Genomic DNA, 12,668 nt, shown 5'->3' with positions numbered 1-12,668 from the left:
CGACCAGGGAAGGTGGGTGGTTCTTTTGATGGCCTTTCGTTTTTTCAATTAGGTAACATTATACTGGCATGAACAATGGTGAATTTCAGCTACACCCGAGGTCAACCGCGGTTTTAAAAGCACTGCCTCCGAGATCTTCTGAGAACCGATAGCATCACAGTCTACTTGAAAGCACGGATGATATAGTTTTCATACCTTGGCTCTTTACAATACAATTCGTATTCAAAGCACGATCACCTGGTGATTTCTAAGCTACAGACTTGACTAGCGCCAAACTTGGTGATTCTACTGTGACCATTCATGCAGAAAGTTCAGTTAAGAAACGGTATTACGAATATCAAATACTTTGGAGAGCTAAGTAAAAAGACAATGTTCCTATGTGTGTCTTCAAGTTCAATATTAATGAAAACGTTTGGTTAATTACGATATTGTGCCATGAATAATTAATTACTGACCTTGATGACGAAGTCAGAAATATGGAATGGAAATTAGCGTGATGCTGTCGTCTAATGATAATTCAGTACATGATGTATAACACAACACGGTGTTACTCTGAACTTTAATTCAACTAATGAACATTTTTGTAATGAAAGGATGCGTCAGAAATAGTGACAGTTTTGACAGGAGTATAAGGTAGTCTCTGAAAATTTCACGACTATCTATCTTACTGTTAATATTTGTATATAGATATTTCAGAACTATTTCACCATAATTTATTATTTTACTGATACAACCAGTCATTTTTGACTTTAGTAACTCGACACATTTTCGTTGGTCGACGACTTCTGCGTAAAGCCTTTTAATCCTTTTTTAAATTATTCCTTGAAAGTGTCGGACTGAAAACGTTATTTAAATATTTCTTGCTAGTTCAAACTATTGACCAGCCAAATAAATAATCCATTAATAAATCAATGCAACAAACTTCAACGCCAATATTAATTGTAAAAATGTTTTCAGGTGAAAGGAATATTCATACTGAGTAAACATAAGGCGAGTTTATGGTGGCCCTGATTTTACAAATGCGATGATGTAGCGTTTTTGTCTGCGCTTGTAAGTTAGTGAATGGATTCACTGAAAGTACTATGATATGTGTTGTCCCTCTATCGATACATATAAATAAATGATGGCTGTTGCCAAGATATGCAGAAAGTTCAAAAGCATTGGTGTTGTGATTGAATTTTGCTTAACCATTCTATGTTCCTGAGTAAGCAGTGACTGTGTATGGTGGCACTCACTGCTTGAATACAGCGTTGTTGGCTAATTTGGAAAAGACTGTGCGTAATTTATGAGAAATGTTGCCTGTGACTAGTGTAGGTTGGTCGGGAATCTTTATTTTTTACTCACTGAAACCCTGGCGAGAGGGCAGAATTGGGAAAATTCATGGTTTGGTTTACCGGGTTTAAACAACGTTTTTGTCTGCGTTCTACAATATTTGAAGGGTGACTTCATGGACCCAATACGTGTTTATTTCATCACCATGCCAAATAATGACCTACTAGTTCTTCTTATCGCATATGTCAATTTCATTGAACAAACACTGTATATGCTTAATGCACACTGGTTGTTTGTTTTGAACTTCAAAGACTGTCTCTGAAGGTGGACTCAAATGTTTATATACGTTAAAACGTTTACATTTCTCACGAGTTTACACAACAGTCAGTTACATCTACCTGAATGTTACTGCTGCTATGGCAGGTAAAGGTAACCATTACAATTCTGATGCAACACTCAGCGGTTTGCATGAATGATTTCGATGAATATCTCAGATATGGTTTTAGAAATGCAGCAATAAAACCCATTGCTATTCCAAATTACTTTCTTAAAATAGTAACGTCATTGGACTGGATTGACACTCAGATAGTCACACCGTTATGTAATCACGTTCAGCGTTAGACAATAGACAAAAACAAACCGATGCAATCAAATGATAACATGTACTTTCAGCCAGTTGGAAATATGACTCCATCATACACGCTAATCCGTTTTCTGCTACTAGGGATGCAGCCTGACAGCTATCTTCCTGCCACGCAAAATAGTTTACGTTATATGCCTGCGGGAATGCGACGTACAGAAAACAATATATATTCATGTCGGCTTTTCGGAAATTAAAATAGAATCGATGGTACTGCTGTGACATCACAAAGCATGTTATGCACTCTGACAGGGCTTATACCTCTAATGGCTGATGCATATTGTTTTGCATAGTCAGACAGCGATCAATACGACATATGCTTATGAAAATTGTAAAGCATTGGAAAGTGAAGTGAACAAAATAAAAGGGCAATCATGCCGATGTCTGCTTCAAGGATCTTTCTTCGCCCTACATATTTTTAACCCGAGTTCAGCGACAAGTTGAAGAAAAACGAACCATTCATCTGATTCTACAATGCTTAATGTGACTTTAAAACCACATTCCATATTTTCAGATCTCTCTCTGGCGTTACATAGGTCGCACAGAATGCGACGCATGCATTTCTGGAATAATTAATGACATGAAACCCGTTATCGCATTGCATGGATGGCTGCCTCCAAACTAATTTAATATTTCATCAGAATGTCTACTTATGTTAAAAATTTGCATTTGTAATGGCGATGATAATGTATTGTTTCACTTATTTTGAAGGACAGACAAGTAAAATTAGAGGTAAATTAGGCTAGTATGTCATCTACATTGGGTAGTCTCTGTGTTTTGATTAATATTCAAAAATAAACTTCAAATTTGAAAGACAAACAAAAGCTCATTCTTGAATACTCGTGAATTAAAATTTAGTGCACAGTGAAAATTAATTGTTTGAACTGATTATAGAGTAAACCTCACGAAGCTGAAATTATGAGACAGAAAAAGTTACAATTCACGTGCATATTTTGTGACAATTTTTGTTCTGTCTATCAAACAAGATCTACGAGATGTGATAGACAAAGTTTCACATGATTTGTACTAGTGTTTGTGTGTAAGTCCCGGAACAGTGAAGCCTAAACTCCTGATGAAAAGCAGTTGCTTTCGCAATTAAGAGAACGAATATGCGAGACAGATATTTAGAAAATTCCAAGTAGTCGGTAACATTGAGAAGATGATCTTAACACAGCCGAAATAGGATAGGGACACTGTGACATGCCTGCTTTGTTTATATACATAGCAGCCACGCTGATGTCTTAGCTCAGTTGATGCCCTAGAATAATTTAGATTCGGGGGCCCCAGTTAATCGTTCTGTTATTGGCCATCGTTTTCCCGATATCGACGCTGCGGCAGTAAAGCATACTTATTGTCCTAAGGAGCATTGATGTTTCTCATCATCAGCACGGGGGGTACTATTGTCAACTGCAGTGCAGTGTGTAGTAGGTAGCTTGAAACAGAGGTGGCCATGTGAATTACGAACGTCTTTGGTTGATATTATATTGTTGAAGTGCGGAGTGTTGACAGTTTTGAGAAAATTTTGTCATTGATACCCGCGTTTAGATTCATTGCAGACCTGTTCCGTTTTTCTCGGATGTCGCCATCGTCGGATGAATCGAGGAGATCTTTTGCAGCTCGAAGGAATCGTGTCAAACTCGGGATTGTCCGTTAAATAGCCGATCAACAACTTGCCAATAATCACGTCTATGCCGTAAAAGGGTAACAGAGACAAGGTAAGCGATACGTACAAATGAAGACTTTGCACTGCAGTTGCAAGCTTTAATCATGTCAAAATAACACAGAAACCATGTAGTCATGTAATATCACAAGGATGACAGAACATCTCGATTTAATTATCCTATTGCAGCAGTGAAAATTCACTGAAGGTGAGGCTATTGCAATGTGTTCTTGAGGGGGGAAGACTCATGCCACACACAGACTGGCCCCGAGGCTCTCAGCTTTAATATTCGTTATAATCCATCAATTTACGTAGAAGCACGCACAAAAACATGCTATCGTTTGTAAATGGCTATCTACCTCAACTTCGATTCATCAATGTATTTCATCATTGTTATTCTGTTACCGTTGCGCGGATAAAATTCAGACGCAGTGTACCGGCATGTGCAGCCATTTGGACGCCAGAATTACCTCGTCCCTCTAACATGTAAAAAGCATATTTAAGTCCAGTGGGCGCGCTGACAAATTGTTTGCTAAGGTCTAGCGAGACTGGTTTGAACCTAATTTGCTATTCCGAGCACCTGCCTCGGCAGCATCGTAATCTCTCTCACTTATTAATATTCATTACAGGCCTCACAGTTTCTCTCTGGAGCTTCAGAGAGAGGCACATAGTTCAGTTTTCTGTCCGATAGTTTTATTTTGTCCGGGTCATAGATCTGAGGCGCCAAAGCAAAATCAGAGAGTGGCTAGCAAGGTCTTGTGACCAGTCATTGATCGTCTGCTGATAATCTCCTCATATCTGGAGCTGTCAATGCTACATTATCGATGGCCCCAGAGACTTCGGGGAAAATTTAAAATATTCCTTACAAAACATTTTTTGCAATTGTATCTAACTTTCCCGTTTGCATTTTACATGGACTCTATCGTAGTTTCTTGCTCCAAAATAAAGATGCGGAAAAAATAGAAAACAAGTAGTTTGATAACGTCATCATGTATACAACTAAAGGTCCCATCATATACACCTATCTCTCAGTGATCTTTGCATCTCTCTTTATTTACATAAAATTTGTTTCCCTGGCTAATGTGCTGACTAAATCGTGTGCTTATGACACTCTCCGGAAAAAATCTGATTTCAACTCGATAGAAAAAGTGACTAAAGTATAGATTGTTTAAATACGTGTAAAGGGGCGACTTTGCATTGCAAGTTTGCGACGTTGTATACAGAAACAATTGGAATTTGTTTGGGAGATAATGCATAACGTGTAATATGCCCCTTTGAAAGTGGCGGACTTTAATGTAACCTTACTCTGTTATTGGGACATAGTGCCGAGGATTTATTGAAATAATGGCCATGGTTTTACTCAAGGTATATATATATATATATATATATATATATATATATATATATATATATATATATATATATATATATATATATATATATATATATATATATAGTGTAGATAATGCACACTTACAAGAATTTCTAACAAAACAAATTTCAGAAAAATATATTTCCAGTTATAGCGATGGAGAAACATGTTTGCTTGAGCTTTCACAGAATATAAAGCGTACTGCAGGTTGTTCTTCTGTAAGTTACAGTTCAAAATTTGAGTGCCATTATGTGGAATTGACTCCTTGAAAGTCTAATTTAAACTGTTGATGTATGCACGATCCCATGTACAAGTATTTATGTACATTATTTCAGAAAAATATATTTCCAGTTATAGCGATGGAGAAACATGTTTGCTTGAGCTTTCACAGAATATAAAGCGTACTGCAGGGTGTTCTTCTGTAAGTTACAGTTCAAAATTTGAGTGCCATTATTTGGAATTGACTCCTTGAAAGTCTATTTAAGCTGTTGATGTAAGCACGATCCCATGTACACGTATTTATGTACATCATAGTTTAAGTGATGAATGTTTAGGAAATACTTAATTGTATGCTCATCTATTTCGCCCACATTGACATGTCTTTCGACCACATCTCTGTCAGAACATTTCTGCAAAGACAAATACGATGCGCTTAGTATATCTGCTTCATTTTTTCACATACGTCGTTAATTTTTGTGCTTAAAAATCACGTATTTTTCGTTTTATTTCGGGTAAGGCCAAGTCGGTGCTTAAGTCACATCTAAAAAATTCTTCATTTCAGTCACGTCTTTGTCACTGCATGATAACTTACAGTTTTGTTGACTAAAATTGATACGCCAATTTTCCGGGCAAACGTTTTGATTACCGTATGAATTCACATCAAATTATGCTCAGCCTAACTGACGTGTAAACTGCCAGAAAATATCAAGCAACGGTTTGGTCGATCACGTGCAATAACCGTTGTGCATATGAGCACAATGTGGTTCAGTGTGTATGTTGTTCTTTGAAATGCGCGATGCATTGGAAATTAAACTCCCATTGGTACATTATGACATAACATAATGACATATCCACATTGAACTAAGCGATAGAGGTAGCTACTTCCGAGAACCGCAGGAGTCGTGTGCCATCGTGAACTATTAAACACGCACAGGCGACCATCTCATTAACTTGAGTCTATTACCATATCTCAAACACCCTGTTTGCACATCTACTAAATCAAAAATCTTGATACGGCTATTTCTTTATATGAAGTTTATTTCAACCTACAGTGTCCGCTTTATCACGTAGAACCCTGACATCGGTAATCTTCTCACCATGCTGTGAAAGTGAATGACGCTCCATTGGTTAGAGGGGATTTGACTGTACTTCATTCATTCACATTATATTGAGATATCCCAAATCTCTTCATCTTCCATATTGATCCTCCAGAGGAAGATAAATAAGTGTTTTTCTTACAAGGCCAAATTGAGAGAGGCATCTTGTGTATCGAACAGGATTACCTTATTATCAGATCATCCGACAACTGTTTATTTGCTGCTAAGTACAACATTATCGAAACCATCAAGGCATCTGTCTTTCTAATTTTCTCCCTCTTATTGTACCGCCACATCCTCAATACAGCCGTTCTGTAATCAGTTATCAAAATAAATTTGAACAAATAGTCCGGTACAGTTCATCAAAACTAAAGTGATTAGCCAGGACGGTCATCTTGTTCTACGATTGGCGAATCCCCACATCCCCTGCATTTCTAAACATATCGGTGCATCGATTGGATAAATTAGAAGTTTGTTTTTACATTGATTTTAGAGATGTTAAAATGCGTCTTTCGGCACATGCGCCAAAGTTGGCATTATGCCAGTAGCAATGCTCTTTTCAAAAAACTTATATATCGTCGAATTTTACAATTACTGTCTTATATTGCACCATCTGATTAATATGAATTATCCCTGTGTAGATATGCCGTGCAGGAGTTATCCTATTAGTGACGAGTAGAAGTTCAAATTCAACGGACATATTCAAGATATAACAATCACTGCCAACGTGCTCTTGTTGTATAACAGGGTCTTAAACAGCTGAATGTCAAATGTTCTAGTGAATAGATAGAGCCGTCGTTCATACTACCTCGTGTTATTTGTACTGACCATACATACCATATCCACATTTCTAAAATAGGTAGTCGGGTAAGTTCGCCAAGAACTGAATGTATGTTGTGCAGATAAAGTAAATTTTAACACCAGTAGTGACAATATTGAAAAACTGTACTTTGGCAGCCATAAGTCGAGGTGTACCTCTGAGAAAGTATTTATCCTGCCAAATTTATGAAAACATTCCATGCACATTGGAATAAAAAGTTATATGTGCGTACTGGAGCAGTTATGACAGTACACTTGACCTCGTGCAACAAAGTGATGAAGATATGACTAAATTTTAGAAATATAATACTTTATTTTAAAATTATTTAATCATTATCATCTAATATCCATTGTAGCTGACATATTCATATAAAGTAAATGCGTTCAACAATATAGGCAAATTCAGAACTTATAACACCACAAACAACCTTATAGAAGTAGTCATATATATATATATATATATATATATATATATATATATATATATATATATATATATTATACAAATATAATATATATATTATACATATATAATATACATATTATATATATAGTCCTGTAGTTTTCTGACAACATTGCCAATATTTATATTTTTTTTGTGGCTCAGTGTGACTGTGAAGTGTAGCCAGCACACGATGTCTGAATTTTAATGTAAACAGGGAGCTCTATTGTTATTCTCATATTCAGTTCACTTCGAAAATCCTGTCGTTCTTGAGACAGCTGTTCAGCGTTTTGCAAAGTCTTTCATGACGGATGATGGCAAATGTTACAAGTAAGTTTGTCCGGCGGAAGTCCAGAATACGGCCCTCTCCTGCCGTTATGCACTGGGACGGCCGACATGTGATCTTGTACAATACAGAGCATGTCTATATCAAGAGTGACAACCGCTTCATTATGATTCGCAGGAGACGGCCAGACAAGATGGATTAGAATTGTGATATGTCAGTCGATGCAACGATCTTGTCTCTGACGACACTGTGTGACCTGCATTACTGTTCATGTCAGCTTTCCAATTTCGGATTATGCTTTCTTTCCCCCCGTGAATTATTTTTTTATTTGTAATATTTTTATGAGTATGATACTGCATACATGGATCAAAATATCACCGCATACCGCGTGAGTAAATAATTTGATAAATATTTTTTGTGATTTGTTTATTAATTGCAAAACTGGAATTTGAACGGAAAGTCATGTGAGGAATTCTATATAAACAACACTTTAGGGTATAATGTAATTCTTTGACAAAATGTTGAAATTTTATCTCTATTATAACGGTACTCTCTACTAGAGTAAAAATACTCTTCTAACATAATATCATAATCTCAATCTAGTTACTTTTGAAGTTAAAAAGAAAATTTATGTTTTCAATTAATCAATCCTCCTCTAGAACACGTGGTAGTATGTGTCGACAATTTGGCATACACGGCAACACAGTGCCTTATTACATAAATATTGCAAAAGCGCGTGATTATCTTTTTTCAAGGAAAAGCGTGACTGTATTATATTCTTCCTATCTCTTCAAGCAAACAGATTTTTATAAAACGTTTTCCCTTACTCTGCATCTACAGTATGATGCACTGACAGTGGGAATTTAATATCACTGATGTCTGGCAATTTTTTGCCTTTTTATTACAGTTTGTGATGCATCATCTAAAATGTTCCCATTGCCCTAAACCAAGAAACGATATGTGAATCCATCACGAAAACCAATACGAAATAGACATGAAAGAAAGATGAAACAGAAATTGATTATAAGAGCAAATAACTTTTGACGACACACAGAGTAGCATTTCTGGGATCACGTCAAGGAATTCCCAAGACAATTCCATCTGGTTAAAATTTAAATGTGAAACCATTACAGATTGTCATTTGATGAATATGTTTAATGCACGATCACAACAACCTAAATAGATGTTGATTAAGCGCCATATTTAATGCCGGTCATTTCTTTGTGTAAACATAAACTTTGTAATTAGTATTGTCATCAATGCAGTTGAAACTTGAACACTCTCATCTTGTCCTCACAGTATTTGTTCACCTTTTCATAACTACAACATTATCCGTTCAAGTTTATACTTAAATTCAACATTACACCGCAATCCGCCCAGGTTCTCACAATTTAATATCAGCATTTGTACAATTTAGCTTTCAAATTTTGAAGTTAAAAAAATATTCGTACCCCACCATATTTTCATTTTATTTCAATAGAATTTGCAGCAGTTTACACTGCTGGCGTCACATTTCGAAGACTAGATGGGTAAGTTTATATCATATGGCAATATCAAACTTAAAAACTTTAATATGCTGGCTGATGAAGCATAACATAAATTCTATAACAGATATAAAAGGTTCTATAATCGTCAAATAAACGTATAGCAACTCTAAATCATAGAGTTTGAAATCATAACTGACCCTTTTGGTTTCAAAACGATTAGTTTAAATTCTAAAACCCAACAAATACCCCTTGAAAGTTTCTATTGACATGCTGGACGTGACTTTCCTTTATCGTAAAAGGGTCCCTTACGGGTCATAAATCACAGACACTGTCAGGTTTTCCAGAAGGTAACAAGGCAGAACGTATTTCAGAGAATATGATATCATATGAAGTACATTAAATAGCATGTATATCACAGTGCTTAAGCTAGGTCTTTCCCAGTTCCCATATCTCTGATATGTTCATTGCCTTTCGACTCGGATTGGCACACAGTGGATCATATGTAGACTGTGCAATACAGTCTACATCGTTAATGAGGAAAATTAATTGTTACGTCAAACGGATCGAATTTAATGAAAGACCGGAACTAGCTTGCAAATATCTATTTATTCTATGAATAGTGAAATTAATTCTTTATCGATGTCACAATTAGCAATTTACTCTGACAGGTTTACTTTCCATATTTAATTGCATTTTTCAATAATCCAAGCGTACAAATCGTTTTTATTTTTGCAACAACACGCTAGTTCAAAATTGTAAAATTTTGCCATACATTTTTAGCAGCAACTACCCATGCACGATATATAATGTTACACATCGACTGAAAATAAACAGCGCTGTCGTTGTAAAGGTGTCAGATTATTTTAAATTGATCGATTTATTAAACACAGGAATGTCTCGGGTACAGAAGTAATTGTTAGTCACTAATAGCGTTGATTAAAATACTTATTGGCCATCCAACTGTTATAAGATTATCCCAAGGACTTCGCAATGTCCAGTTATTTCGTAACTGATCTCTATTTACCAATCGATTATTCCAAAGGTTTGTGAGCCGTATAACTTTCTCATTGGACAAAGATATAAGGCTCGAATTGGTATAGTGACCGTTCGTTATTTAACTACCTGCATTTTTGGTATCTTGCATTTGTGTTTCACAACCACACACTCGCTAAGTGTCCCTCGAATGTTGTTAGTTGATATCGCCTGGCGTCTATCGGTGCGCATGAATTATCCTGATTGTCTCAGCTACCTCCTATGTGTCATTCCTTTGAACATCTGTTGCAGTTCGGTCATCAAATTCTAGAATATGATGTAACTTGTCTGTGTCCGTCATCTCCCTATCTGTCCCATCTGATCCGCATATTCACCCTTCAGTCTTTATCTCTCCATCGTCGGTTGCCTTTTCTGTCTGTTTATGTGTCTTAACATGTACCTATCAGACTCGTTATCTCTCTGCCTCTCTTTCCCTTCTTGATAATTCAATTTTGTCACAGCAGGAATAAAGGAAATGTGATATCCTTATGCGTTTTTAAATGTATATACAGAAAAAATAACGCGGTGCCACGAACATTTGAAATCTCAGATCACATGAGTAATTTGCGACACACTTATTGACTCTTTAATTTAATCAAAGCATTTACGCAGGTAGGTAGGTAGGTAAGTAGGTAGGTAGGTAGGTAGGTAGGTAGGTAGGTAGGTAGGTAGGTAGGTAGGTAGGTAGGTAGGTAGGTAGGCAGGCAGGCGGGCGGGCGGGCAGACAGGTAGGTAGGTAGGTAGGTGTATGTATTTACGTACGTACGTACGTACGTACGTACGTATGTATGTATGTATGTATGTATGTATGTATGTATGTATGTATGTATGTATGTATGTATGTATGTATGTATGTATGTATGTATGTATGTATGTATGTATGTATGTATGTATGTATATCTATATATTATGGATGGTTGGTTGGTTGGTAGATTGGATTGATGGATGGATTTTATTTCAGATTATATTCAGGATCATGAATGTATGAATGAGGTTGTCTTGCTGTGTGGATACATTAATCTCCGAATGACTGTAAGTCAATAGTGTTGAGACATTATGAAAGGAGCTAGAGAGTATATACAAGCGCTAAAGATGGATGCATTTTTGGAGAATGGGCTGGTTTAACTTTTCCACCTGGAAGAATGTTGAAGATGCAAACGGGCGACGACAACAATATCATTCTCTTTGCCTGCTGAAATTCCAGCATCCGATGGCGGACGGACCTCTCTGTAATTTATCGACCTCCTACGGGTATTCAAACTGAACTGCGTTGTTGCCAAGAAGCTGATCAACTCAATTTCCATTTCCTGGATAACACCCCCAGGAGACCTAATAATGTCGTACCCTGCTTCAAAGGGGGGTACTCATTAATCTTTCCAAGAACAGAAAGAAGTTACACATCCCAGGGATGTTAATCGTCAACTACTGTTTCCAAAGAAACTCTCTTTTTCCGAATTTGTGAACGTTGTCAGGTTTTCCCTGACTCAAAATCAATTTTCCTGTTATTGAATTAAGTATCATTAGACAGGAAAACAGTGACTGTTAATGGGATTGGGAATATAGAATGTATTCTCTGACTGAAGCTTACAGTGTGTTAAATGTCTGTGCACGTAGTATATTCAAAGTAGTGAAATCATATTGGGAGTAAAGTACGAAATTAAAGAATACCAAGATTGCAGTAGACATCGATTCCACAGTAAATCAGAAACATTAGTATTCTGATGATTCTGACATTTAGCCGAGCTGTGCTGAATACATAATATGTATTCCTAAAAAAATATACATGTATCATTACATAGGCTATATCCCATGCATTTATAGGATTTAAAACACGTTATGTAATATACAACAAAAATGTTATACGGCATGCAAAACTGCCATTTTCAAATTTGCACAAGGTACACACATGTGCCACCGGTGTCTAAGTTACAAAATAATTATATATCCCCGTTCGGTTTCTACTGGAATTTGCCATGACGATATGGAAATGTATAAATATGCAGCAAAAAGGTCAAAGAATAACCTTTTCAAAAGATCGTAGAAAACTTCTTCAAAAATTGTACTACAGTCACGGCCAATGATAAAGATCTCACTAGTAAATGAAGATATTCAATTTGAAGTCAAAGTTTGTAATGGCCTCATGGATGTCAAAATAATAATATTTGAATTTTGAACATTCACATGAGATTGTTCAATCTCATGATGAAATAACGTGGTCAAAATGCGTAAATAAGAGTGCTATATTCTGTCTTCGATGGCTAATTAGCTTAAAGTTTGTATCCTATTGCTAATTAGGACATATACAAATCAATGCATGCATTTCTAGGTACTAGCATGTCATA

At 36.2% G+C, this 12,668-nt stretch overlaps 1 long non-coding RNA gene across 1 annotated transcript in view; it reads left to right on the top strand.

The window, feature by feature from the left end:
• Window positions 1-3,328: 3,328 nt before the first annotated feature.
• The window catches only part of LOC139152107 (uncharacterized), an 18,548-nt gene continuing 9,208 nt past the window's right edge, over window positions 3,329-12,668 (top strand). Inside the window, exon 1 of the long non-coding RNA XR_011556553.1 lies at window positions 3,329-3,627. This is a non-coding gene — a long non-coding RNA (uncharacterized lncRNA). The remainder of the gene's footprint in view (window positions 3,628-12,668) is intronic.

Source organism: Ptychodera flava, chromosome 15, assembly GCF_041260155.1.
Source record: "Ptychodera flava strain L36383 chromosome 15, AS_Pfla_20210202, whole genome shotgun sequence".
In the NCBI taxonomy this organism is placed as follows: Eukaryota; Metazoa; Hemichordata; class Enteropneusta; family Ptychoderidae; genus Ptychodera; species Ptychodera flava.
The sequence above is the reverse complement of the archived record's forward strand: the minus strand, read 5'-3'. Positions and strand labels throughout refer to the sequence as shown.